Genomic DNA, 12,849 nt, shown 5'->3' with positions numbered 1-12,849 from the left:
TTAAAGAAGATTTATCTAAACAATTACAGCAGGCTACCATAACACAAGGGGAAAGATTTCCATAAGTTGGCAATCTAGAAGTCTTTAGGTTTATTTAGGAAAATGGAAAACATTTACTTTGCCTAGGCTTGAAGTATCCATCCTGTTGGGGACAAAAAATTCTTTTCAAACTCTGTGTTGCAAATAATTTTAAACCTATAACAAGTAGACAATATACCATGAACCACCTCATTTAATTGTCATACTGCTTCAGCAATTATTAATTCATGGCCAATGTTGCTTTATCTATCCAATTACTTTCCCTTCTCGTCTATTATTTTAAAGCAAATATCAGACATCATATAATTTCATTCATAAATATTTAAGGAGGTATCTCTAAAAATAAAGGATCTTTTAAAATCATAACTACAATGCCATTATCATATCTATACATGACAATTCCTTAATATTGTCAGATATGCAGTTTCAACTTTATAATTGTTTTTAAAATTGGTTTGTTTGAATCAGTATCAAAATAAAGCCCATGCAACTGATTGGCTGACATGTCCCTTATTCTCTTTTTATCTGCAGGTCCTATTTTACACCCCCATGCCCTCTCATCTGCTTTTCTTTTCCAAATAAATGACTCGCTCCTTTTCCGTAGATTTGGGCCAGACATTTTCTTTTGAAATTAAAGTCTTTTCTTTTTTTTAAGAGAATTTTCCTGAATTAGAATGTGTCATATTTTTTTTCTTCCATTGCTTTGGATTTCTTCTTTGGGGTATGGGGTCGCACAGAGTCAGACATGATTGAGGCGACTTAGCAGCAGCAGCAGCAAGAATTTTTCTACTTTATGGGCTCAAATAAACAAAATAAGGAATGAAAGAGGAAAAATAGCAGCAAATACCACAGAAATACAAAAAAAAAAAAGAGAGAGAGAGAGAGACAGAGAATAACATGAACAGTTATATGCCTACAACTTGGACAACCTAGAAGAAATGGAAAACTTTCTAGAAATAAACCATCAAGACTAAATCAGAAACAAACCCGTCAAGACTAAATCAGAAAGAAATAGACAATCTGAACAGATGAATCACTAGTATTAAAATTGAATTTGTAATTAAAAAACACTCCCAGCAAACTTAAGTCCAGAGGGGAGCTGGCTTCACAGGGTAATTCTAGCAAACACATAAAAAAGAATTATTATCTATCCTTCTCAAACTATTCCAAAAAATGTAAGAGGAGGGAAAAGTCCAAAATTTATTCTAAGAGGTCACCATTACCCTGATACCAAAACCAGACAAAGGTAACACACAAAAAAGAAAATTATAGGCCAATATCTGATTAATGTAGATGCAAAAATTGTCAACAAAATACCAGTAAACCTAACTTAGCAATATATTAAAAGAATCATACACTATGATCAAGCAGGATTTATTCCAAGATGCAAGGATGGTTAAATATTTGCAAATCAAATAGTGTGCTGCACCACATTAACAAAAGGAAGGATAAAAATCACATGATCATTTCAATAGATGCAGCAAAGGCATTTGACAAAATTCAACAACCATTCATGATGAAAAATCTCATCAAACTGCGTAGAGAGGGAACACATCTCAAAATAATAAAAGCCATTTAAGACAAGTCCACAGCTGGATTACAGCTGGATTAAAAAAATCCAACATTACATTCAACAGTGAAAAGCTAAATGCCTTTCTTCTAAAATTAGGAACAAGATAAGGATGTCCATTCTCTCCACTTTTACTTAACACAGTATTAGAAATCCTAGCCACAGAAATCTGACCAAAAAAAAAAAAAAAACAAAAAAAAACAAAACAAACAAAAAAAAAAGTAAATAAAAGGCATCCAAACTGGGAGGGAAGAGGCAAAATGGAACTTCTTGCAGATGACATGACACTCTATATAGGAAGTCCTAAAGTCTTCACAAAAACATGATATGAATAAATGAATTCAACTAAGTTGCAAGATGTAAGATTAATATACAGAAATCTATTTGCTTTTCAATACACAAATAATAATCAGAAAGAGAAAGCAAGAGAATAATCCTGTTTAAAACTATGTCCAAAAAATAAAATACCTAGGAAGAAACTTAACCAAGGAATTGAAAGAACTATACTTTGAAAACTATAGAACACTGATGAAGGAAACTGAAGAAACTGCAAAGAAATGAAAAGACAGCCCATGTTCTGAGATTAAAGAATAAATATTGTTAAAATTCACAACCTACCCAAAGCAATCTACAGATTTAATGCAATCCCTATCAAACTACCCATGACATTTTCTATAGAACTAGAACAAATTATCCTAAAATTTCCATGGAATCACAAAAACCCCCAAATTTACAAAACAATCTTGGGAAAAAAGAACAAAGCTGGAGGTATCATGCATCTTGACTTCAGACTATACTACAAAGCTACAGTAATCAAAACAGCATGGAGGTGGCACAAAACAGGTACCTAGATCAAGGAACAGAATAGAGAGTGCAGAAATAAACCTACACACTTATGGCCAATTTCCTGTGGCCATGTATGGATGTGAGAGTTGGACTGGGAAGAAGGCTGAGCACTGAAGAATTGATGCTTTTGAACTGTGGTGTTGGAGAAGACTCTTGAGAGTCCCTTGGACTGCAAGGAGATCCAACCAGTCCATTCTGAAGGAGATCAGCCCTGGGATTTCTTTGGAAGGAATGATGCTAAAGGTGAAATTCCAGTACTTTGGCCACCTCATGTGAAGAGTTGACTCATTGGAAAAGACCCTGATGCTGGGAGGGATTGGGGGCAGGAGGAGAAGGGGATGACCGAGGATGAGATGGCTGGATGGCATCACGGACTTGATGGACGTGAGTCTGAGTGAACTCCGGGAGTTGGTGATGGACAGGGAGGCCTGGCGTGCTGCGATTCATGGGGTCGCAAAGAGTCGGATACGACTGAGCGACTGCACTGAATATGCGACAAAAGAGTCAAGAATACAGAGTTGTGAAAGGAGAGTCTCTTCAGTAAATGCTGCTGGGAAAACTGCACAGTTACTTGTAAATGAATGAGATTTGAACATTTCTTCACACCATTAAAAAAAATGAATTAAAGATCTAAATATAAGACCTGAAACCATAAAACTTCTAGGAGAAAATCTAGGCAGAAAACTCTTTGACATAAATCATAGCAATATTTTTTCAGATCTGTCTCCTAAGCAAAAGAAGTAAAAGAAAAAATAAGCAAGAGGGACCTAATTAAAGTTAAAAGCTTTTGCATACCAAAGAAAACCACTGACAAAATGAAAAGACAAGCTACTGAATGGGAGAAACTATTTTTAAATGATATGACCAATAAGGAATTAATATCCAACATATATGGGCCTCCCAGATGGCACTAGTGATAAAGAATCTGCCTGCCAATTCAGGAGATGCAAGAGACTTAGGTTTGATCCCTGGTTTGGGAAGATCCCCTGGAGAAGGGAATGGCAACCCACTCCAGTATTCATGCCTGGGAGATCCCATGGACAGAGGAGCCTGGTGGGCGACAGTCCACGGGGTCGCAGTGTCGGACACGACTGACAGACTGAGCACGCATGCACCCACTGACATGTGTGACAGCTCATGCCAGTCAGTGTCAGAAGAACAGGCAACCTGGTTAAAAAACGGGCAGAAGACCAGAACAGACTTGTTCCAAAGACATACAAATGGCCAATAGGTATATATAAAGATGTTTACCATCACTGACCATCAGAGAAAAGCAACTCAAGCCACAGTGAGATATCTCCTCATGCCTTTTAGAAAGGCTATCATCAAAAACCCCACAAATAGCAAATGTTGGCAAGGATGTGGAAAAAAGGGAACCCTTGTACACTGTTAGTAGGAATGCAAATCAGTAGAACCATATTTGACAACAGTATAGAGGTTCCTCAAAAAACTGTAAATAGAACTACCATATGATCCAGCAATTTCACTCCTGGGTATATATCCAAAGAAAATGGAAACACTATTCAGGAAGCTACATGCACCCAAATGCTCACAGCAGCACCACTTACAATGGCCAAGACATGGAAGCAACCTCAGTGTTCATCAACAAATGAATGGGTGAAGATGTGGGGCACAGGCATAGTGGAGTATTAATCAGCTGCAAAAATGAACAAAGTCCGGCCATTTGCAACAATGTGAATGGACCCAGAGAGAATTATGCTTTGTTACATAAATCAGACAGAGAATGACAAATACTCTATGTTATCACTAATATGTGGAATATAAAAAATAAAACAAACTAGTAACGTACATAAAAAAAAAAAACAGAAACACATTCACAGGTAGAGAGAACAAACCGGTGGTGTACACGGGGAAAGGGGAGAAGGGAGGCCATGACAGGGGCAGGAGACTGAGACTTGGACGTCCATGCGCAAAGCAGACGAGCAGCAAGGGCGCCAGCACCGCACGGGCGGACTTTCTAACAACGCTAAATGGATATACTCTATAGAAATGTTTAATCACTATGCTATGAAACTAATACTGCAAATCAAGTACACTTTAAAAAAAGTTTTTATACTTTTGATTTATATTGTTCTTTTTTCTACGATTTTCTTAATTTTAGTTTATTTTGCATTAAGTTATAATTTCCTTCCTTTTCTGGGCATATCCTCCAACCATGCTTTCACCACCTGAAGGGACCCTATTCTACTTCTTGTTTTCTATCTTCTTATAATCACTTTGTTTTGGAATTAACTAAGCCATTTTCGCTGCTTACTTTTAAGGGAAATTTGTTTCTCAACCTTTTTACAGAGTTATAGGTCAGGATATCTATTCCAGTGTCACAGCTCTCGACTGTATAGTTAATTTCACGAAGGCTTCAAAGTCTGGACCTCATCCTTTCAAAGATCTCTTCCCTGTCTGGAACATCATTCCCTCGCCTATCCTCTCTATTCTGATTACTGAAGTCTCTTTCCAGAAGTTTCTCCTAAATACATTTTCTCCCCCTGCCATCCTCCAAAAAGGCTTTAGATATTAACTTCAAGAGTTCATAGGGCCTTGACTGTAGCAGGCTCTTTAAACCTTACTGGGGGTGTAGCCACTGCACTTCTGAGAAATTCGGATGACAAAAAGGCCTTCAGTTCAGTTCACTCGCTCAGTCGTGTCCAACTCTTTGTAACCCCATGAATCACAGTACACCAGGCCTCCCTGTCCATCACCACCACCCGGAGTTTACCTAAACTCATGACCATCGAGTCGGTGATGCCATCCAGCCATCTCATCCTCTGTCGTCCCCTTCTCCTCCTGGCCCCATTCCCTCCCAGCATCAGAGTCTTTTCCAATGAGTCAACTCTTTGCATAAGGTGGCCAAAGGATTGGAGTTTCAGCTTTAGCATCAGTCCTTCCAATGAACACCCAGGACTGATCTCCTTTAGGATGGATTGGTTAGATCTCCTTGCAGTCCAAGGGACAGACTCTCAAGAGTCTTCTCCAACACCACAGTTCAAAAGCATCAATTCTTCGGTGCTCAGCTTTCTTCACAGTCCAACTCTCACATCCATACATGACCACTGGAAAAACCATAGCCTTGACTAGATGGACCTTTGTTGACAAAGTAATGTCTCTGCTTTTCAATATGCTATCTAGGTTGGTCATAACTTTTCTTCCAAGGAGTAAGCATCTTTTAATTTCATGGCTGCGGTCACCATCTGCAGTGATTTGGGAGCCCCCCAAAATAAAGTCAGCCACTGTTTCCAATGTTTCCTCATCTATTTGCCATGAAGTGATGGGACCGGATGCCATGATCTTAGTTTTCTGAATGTTGAGCTTTAAGCCAACTTTTTCACTCTCCTCTTTCGCTTTTATCAAGAGGCTTTTTAGTTCCTCTTCACTTTATGCCATAAGGGTGGTGTCATCTGCATATCTGAGGTTATTGGTATTTCTCCTGTCAGTCTTGATCCCAGCTTGTGCTTCTTCCAGCCCTTAGCTTTCTTCTTATACTGGCCCATTCTGCTCCCAATGATTTGGAGATTTGAGTTTTCTGTTCTTGGTTCTATCACATGTCCCCTTGCTTCCTCTGCCTCGTCTTACATGAATGCTAATACCATACAGCTCTTCCAAATTGTCGTTATTCTGTCCTCATTCATTCATATTTTAGCGTCACAGAGATACTCTGTCACCTGGTTTTGCTATAGATGTTGTCTGTAAGGTTTTGATTTTTCCGTGCTAGTTTTTCTGTCTAATCTATAGGGATATTTGGGAAGACTGAAAAGCAACTTTGTAGTGGTTTCCATCTTCCCAGAATTTTAAGAGAATTTTTTTTTTTTTTTGGATAGACTGTAGATTAACAACTTGCACGAGATGTTTTCATCTGACAAAAAGTTTGTGGAAAAGACGTCTGAAAAAGGTCAATTCAAAACTTAAAAGAGACAGAACAGCAAAAAACAATTTTAAAAATTGTTGAATTTTTGTAATTTAACATTGTAATTTTTCTTAGGTGGTTAGTATATCAAATAGTATAGTTATTTTTCAGAAAGTACCTTCTTTTTTAATGTTGTGGCAAGAAGTTTAAGTTCTCAAAGTGTCTGATGCTATATTTTGAAAATGTTTTCCAAATAGGGCATGGTCAGAACAGATATGACAAAATAAAAAGATGTATTAAAAGAAGATACCTAATGACCATAATTATTAAGATTCAGAAAACCCATATTGATGGGAAGAAGTAAATTCTTTTCTTCATGCAATTATTTTGAACACTGCCAAAAAAACCTCATATATTTTCAAAGAATGAAAAATGGAATATTATTCCTAACTTTTTTGTTTATTCAGTTCAGTTTAGTCGCTCAGTCGTGTTCGACTCTTTGGCACCCCATGAACTGCAGCATGTCAGGCCTCCCTGTCCATCACCAATTCCCGGAGTTCACCCAAACCCACATCCATCGAGTCGGTGATGCCATCCAGCCATCTCATCCTCTGTCGTCCCCTTCTCCTCCTGCTCCCAATCCCTCCCAGCATCACAGTCTTTTCCAATGAGTCAGCTCTTTGCATGAGGTGGCCAAAGTACTGGAGTTTCAGCTTTAGCGTCATTCCTTCCAAAGAAATCCCAGGGCTGATCTCCTTCAGAATGGACTGGTTGGATCTCCTTGCAGTCCAAGGGACTCTCAAGAGTCTTCTCCAACACCACAGTTCATTTATTATAAACATCACAGTTTATTTATTAGACACATGTTATGCACCAGGGTCAAATAAAATGCAAAGACAGATTACAATACTCAGGGGGTTATTATTAACTGGTCCTTAAAAATAAATTTTCACTGATATTTCCTTACAACAATATGAGTTTTTCCAATTCACAGTTAAGTTATATAATCTACTTACTAAAATTTTAATTGAAACTATACTTGAACTATACTCTGACTGACTTCCTGAAGAACTGACTCATTGGAAAAGACCCTGATGCTGGAAAAAACTTAAGGCAGGAGGAGAAGGGGACGCCAGAGGATGAGATGGTATGATGGCATCACCAACTCAATGGACATGAGTCTGAGCAAACTCGAGAGTTGGTGATGGACAGGGAGGCCTGGTGCGCTGCAGCCCATGAGGTTGCAAAGAGTCGGGCACGACTGAGTGACTGAACTGACTGACTGACCGACTGACTGACGGATACTCTCTGAGTATTTTCAAATGGAGTATCCCCTTAAAAGGGGAAAAGAAGAACTACCGTGTCAGAGGAAGTAAAGAACTTTGATTACCATTACCTCACCCTCTGCATTCCTCTCTAAGTGTGGATTCTGTGGCACACCCATCAACAAACACAAATGTGATCAGTGTGTCCTCTAGGGGGCACATCTGCTTGGTTTGCTCCAGTCCTGTTAAAGGAAGGATGTTGTTATGCAGATGACAGAAAAGAATGGCTGATAATTAACATTTTTTTCCATCTCCTATTCTGCCCAGAAGAGGAGAGAATCAATTACCTCTGGCCCTGCAAAAATCAGTGTGGATTCTCCCATAGTCACTCAAGACTAGAGCTTTACCACAACTTTGGGATACCCCTCCAGGGGGCATGACTCATGGCTTCGTTTACCCAAGAACTCTTTCTGGGTTAGTACAGAACCAACCGGCACAACCATGAGTGGCCTTCCTGATGAGAAACCCTCCTTGTCTGTTAAACATGTGTGAATTCTTATGAGCGTCTCCATCCCTTAGAAAAGGGGTGCTTCACTCACTAGAACTTCTCCTCTATAATTCACTTTATTGCGAATTCTCAAGCTTTGACCTAAGTATGATGTTTATGAGTGTTCAGTTTGATATAATTAAGGGTTACGGGGCTGTGTTCAGAACGTGTCCTTGTGTGAATGTCTAGTGACTGGCTGGCTGGAGGAGTGAATTTACTTGGGACTATTTTCAGGTAGTGTAGAGGGAAGAGTAGTGGTTGTAGAGAGAATAATGAAAATTCCACTACTTCCCTATACTATATATTAAAATAGCAACATACTTCATCCAATTAATAAGGATGGTGCATTCTAACAAAGGTACCCATGTATTTATTTATTCAATAAATATTATGGAATGACCACTGTGTGCTAGGTGCTCAGTAGTACACCAAACAAGGCTTCTGCACTCAATTGGTCTCTCTTGGTATAAAAACACAGACAACAATCCACACGGTGTGCTAAACGTTGTGACAGATATTAGAGAATGGCCTGGGAGCTCCTAGAAAGGGCAGACAATTTATTCTGCAGGCCAGGCAGGGTGAGAAAGGTATTCCAGAGGTGGCTTATACCTGAAGGGCATACAGGAGTTTTCTAGCTGTCAGGAGGATAGGACCTGGGGGTGGGATATGTGCAGAGGAGAAGCATGGGACTGGAGAGCAGGGAAACCATTCTAAGGAAAAGGACCAAGACTACAGAGAGAATTAGAACGTGAAGATGGGATAATGATATTTAATCAATATTTCTAACTGTCAAATGTGAGCCCATACTTGCTGGACTTACTAAAGAATAAGATTTGGGGACTTCCCTAAGTGGCTCCGTGGTAAAGAATCTGTCTGCCAATGTTGGGGACACAGGTTCGACCCCTGATCTGGGAAGACTCCACATGTTTTGGAGCAACTAAGCCCCTGTGCCACAACTACGGAAGTGCACGCACCCTGGAGCCCGTGCTCCTCAACAAGAGAAGCCGCTGCAGTGAGAGTCTGCACACGGCAACTAGGGCAGCCCCGCCCTCTGCAACTGCTGAAAAAGCCCGCACACCGCCAGACACCCAGCACACCCAAAAACAAATAATTAAAGGCAAGTAAGAATTGGGCCCTGCCCCTGAGGAGACCATACACAATGGAGAAATTGCTAATAAATACATCACCATAAATACATGTTACACTAAGGTTTGTACAGCCAAGAAATGCATTCACTGTTGTTGTCAGAAATATCTTGAGAGCAGACATAAGGGTAGGCACTCAAATGCAGTTGCCTTCCCCACCTAATCCCCCGTGAACTCTGTACACCATTACTAGGTTCTGCCATAAAAACCCAACTGCTTCTCTTCCAGGCTCCTTCTGCTAAAAGAAATTTTGTTCTCAGTTGATTTGTTCATCAGAATGTCACAGGGACAAGTTTCTGAAACTCAGACATTCAATTTTAAATATTTAATAAGTTGAGCTATGACCTAGGTCATTCATGACAGATTGGGAAGAGCAATGGGAAGGAACTTCTCAAGCTGCAAATACAGGTTTGTAACTGAGATATAAGGTTGTAGGTGAAGATACTGGTGATCAAGCAAAGGAAAGTGAAACCCTGCAATCTTTTTCTTTATAGCATCACTATGGTAGATGTGCTTGGTCAATGTCTTCTGTTGGGTACTGTGGCAAAATTCTCAGCCTTCTCACTAGACTGTTGCTTTGATCACCCTTGCAAAGCTGTTCATAGTAGGCGGTCAATAAATATTTGTGGAGTCAGTACTAATTGGTAAGTGAATGGATGCCAGAAAAATTTCAGAATATGGACATTTGCCTATGTTCCTTATCATGGCAAATAGAAAGCACTGGACAGGGAAGGGATGCTCAGCCACTGAAAGCAACTGCCCGCGGATCCAGAGGGAGACCAGTCATACCAGTGCTTCCCAAAGGAAAATACAGCAGACAGAAACGTTACTGTTGCTTTTAGGAACAAGCTCAGTCATGCAGTTTCTAGATATTATAGTAACAAGGATCTTTCTAGACGTGTATTTTGAACAAATCAAAAAGTAATGGAGGGAAACTTCTCCAGGATAGACCACATCCTGGGCCATAAATCTAGCCTTGGTAAATTCAAAAAACTGAAATCATTCCAAGCATCTTTTCTGACCACAATGCAGTAAGATTAGATCTCAATTACAGGAGAAAAACTACTAAAAACTCCAACATATGGAGGCTGAACAACACACTGCTGAATAACCAACAAATCACAGAAGAAATCAAAAAAGAAATCAAAATATGCATAGAAATGAATGAAAATGAGAACATAATAACCCAAAACCTGTGGGACACTGTAAAAGCAGTGCTAAGGGGAAAGTTCATAGCAATACAGGCATACCTCAAGAAACAAGAAAAAAGTCAAATAAATAACCTAACTCTACACCTAAAGCAAGTAGAAAAGGAAGAAATGAAGAACCCCAGGGTTAGTAGAAGGAAAGAAATCTTAAAACTTAGGGCAGAAATAAATGCAAAACAAACAAAAGAGATGGATGAAACTGGAGCCAATTACAGAGTGAAGTAAGTCAGAAAGAAAAACACCAATACAGTATACTAACACATATATATGGAATTTAAAAAGATAGCAATGATGACCCTGTATGCGAGACAGCAAAAAAGACACAGATGTGTAGAGCGGACTTTTGGACTCAGAGGGAGAGGGAGAGGGTGGGATGATTTGGGAGAATGGCATTGAAACATGTATACTATCATGTAAGAATCGAATCACCAGTCTATGTCCGATGCAGGATACAGCATGCTTGGGGCTGGTGCATGGGGATAACCCAGAGGGATGTTGTGGGGAGGGAGGTGGGAGGGGGGTTCATGTTTGGGATCGCATGTATACCCGTGGTGGATTCATGTCAATGTATGGCAAAACCAATACAGTATTATAAAGTAAAATCAAGTAACAATAAAAATTAAAAAAACAAAAATTAAAAAAATAAGAAAAGAAACAAAAGAGACCATAGCAAAAATCAACAAAGCCAAAAGCTGCTTCTTTGAAAGGATAAATAAAATTGACAAACCATTAGCCAGACTCATCAAGAAACAGAGAAAAATCAAATCAACAAAATCAGAAATGAAAACAGAGAGATCACAACAGACAACACAGAAATACAAAGGATCATAAGAGACTACTATCAGAAATTCTATGCCAATAAAATGGACAACTTGGAAGAAGTGGACAAATTCTTAGAAAAGTATAACTTTCCAAAACTGAACCAGGAAGAAGTAGAAAATCTTAACAGACCCATCACAAGCACAGAAAGTGAAACTGTAATCAGAAATCTTCCAGCAAACAAAAGCCCAGGTCCAGATGGCTTCACAGCTGAATTCTACCAAAAGTTTAGAGACGAGCTAATACCTATCCTAGTCAAACTCTTCCAGAAAATTGCAGAGGAAGGTAAACTTTCAAACTCATTCTATGAGGTGACCATCACCCTAATACCAAAACCTGACAAAGATGCCACAAAAAAAGGAAACTACAGGCCAATATCACTGATGAACATAGATCCAAAAATCGTTAACAAAATTCTAGCAATCAGAATCCAACAACACATTAAAAAGATCATACATTATGACACAGTGGGCTTTATCCCAGGGATGCAAGGATTCTTCAATATCTGCAAATCAATCAATGTAATACACCACATTAACAAATTGAAAAATAAAAGCCATATGATTATCTCAATAGATGCAGAGAAAGCCTTTGACAAAATTCAACATCCATTTATGATAAAAACTCTCCAGAAAGCAGGAATAGAAGGAAAATACCTCAACATAATAAAAGCTATATATGACAAACCCACAGCAAACATTATCCTCAATGGTAAAAAATTGAAAGCATTTCCCCTAAAGTCAGGGACAAGACAAGGGTGCCCACTTTCACCACTACTATTCAACATAGTTTTGGAAGTTTTGGACACAGCAATCAGAGCAGAAAAAGAAATAAAAGGAATCCAGATTGGAAAAGAAGTAAAACTCTCCCTGTTTGCAGATGCCATGACCCTCTACATAGAAAACCCTAAAGACTCCACCAGAAAATTACTAGAGCTAATCAATGAATATAGTAAAGTTGCAGGATATAAAATCAACACACAGAAATCCCTTGCATTTCTATATACTAATAATGAGAAAATAGAAAGCGAATTTAAGGAAACAATTCCATTCACCATTGCAACAAAACGAATAAAATACTTAGGAATATATCTACCTAAAGAAACAAAAGATGTATATATAGAAAACTATAAAACACTGGTGAAAGAAAACAGAGGACACCAATAGATGGAAAAACATGTCGTGTTCTTGAATCAGAAGAATCAATATAGTGAAAATGAGTATACTACCCAAAGCAATGTGTAGATTCAATGCAATCTCTACCAAGCTACTAATGGTATTTTTCACAGAGCTAGAACAAATAATTTCAAGATTTGTATGGAAATACAAAAAACCTCGAATAGACAAAGCAATCTTGATAAGGAAGAATGGAACTGGAGGAATCAACCTGCCTGACTTCAGGCTCTACTACAAAGCCACAGTCATCAAGACAGTATGGTACTGGCACAAAGACAGAAATATAGGTCAATGGAACAAAATAGAAAGCCCAGAGATAAATCCATGCACCTATGGACACCTTATCTTCGATGAAAGAGGCAAGAATATACAATGG

The 12,849-nt window shown here is 38.9% G+C and overlaps 1 protein-coding gene across 2 annotated transcripts in view; it reads right to left on the bottom strand.

Moving 5' to 3' along the window:
* The window catches only part of CAMK4 (calcium/calmodulin dependent protein kinase IV), a 274,481-nt gene that overhangs the window by 86,905 nt on the left and 174,727 nt on the right, over positions 1-12,849 (bottom strand). The gene's annotated exons all lie outside the window — the stretch shown is intronic.

The sequence above is a fragment of the Ovis aries genome, chromosome 5, assembly GCF_016772045.2.
Source record: "Ovis aries strain OAR_USU_Benz2616 breed Rambouillet chromosome 5, ARS-UI_Ramb_v3.0, whole genome shotgun sequence".
NCBI classification, from domain to species: domain Eukaryota; kingdom Metazoa; phylum Chordata; class Mammalia; order Artiodactyla; family Bovidae; genus Ovis; species Ovis aries.
The sequence above is the reverse complement of the archived record's forward strand: the minus strand, read 5'-3'. Positions and strand labels throughout refer to the sequence as shown.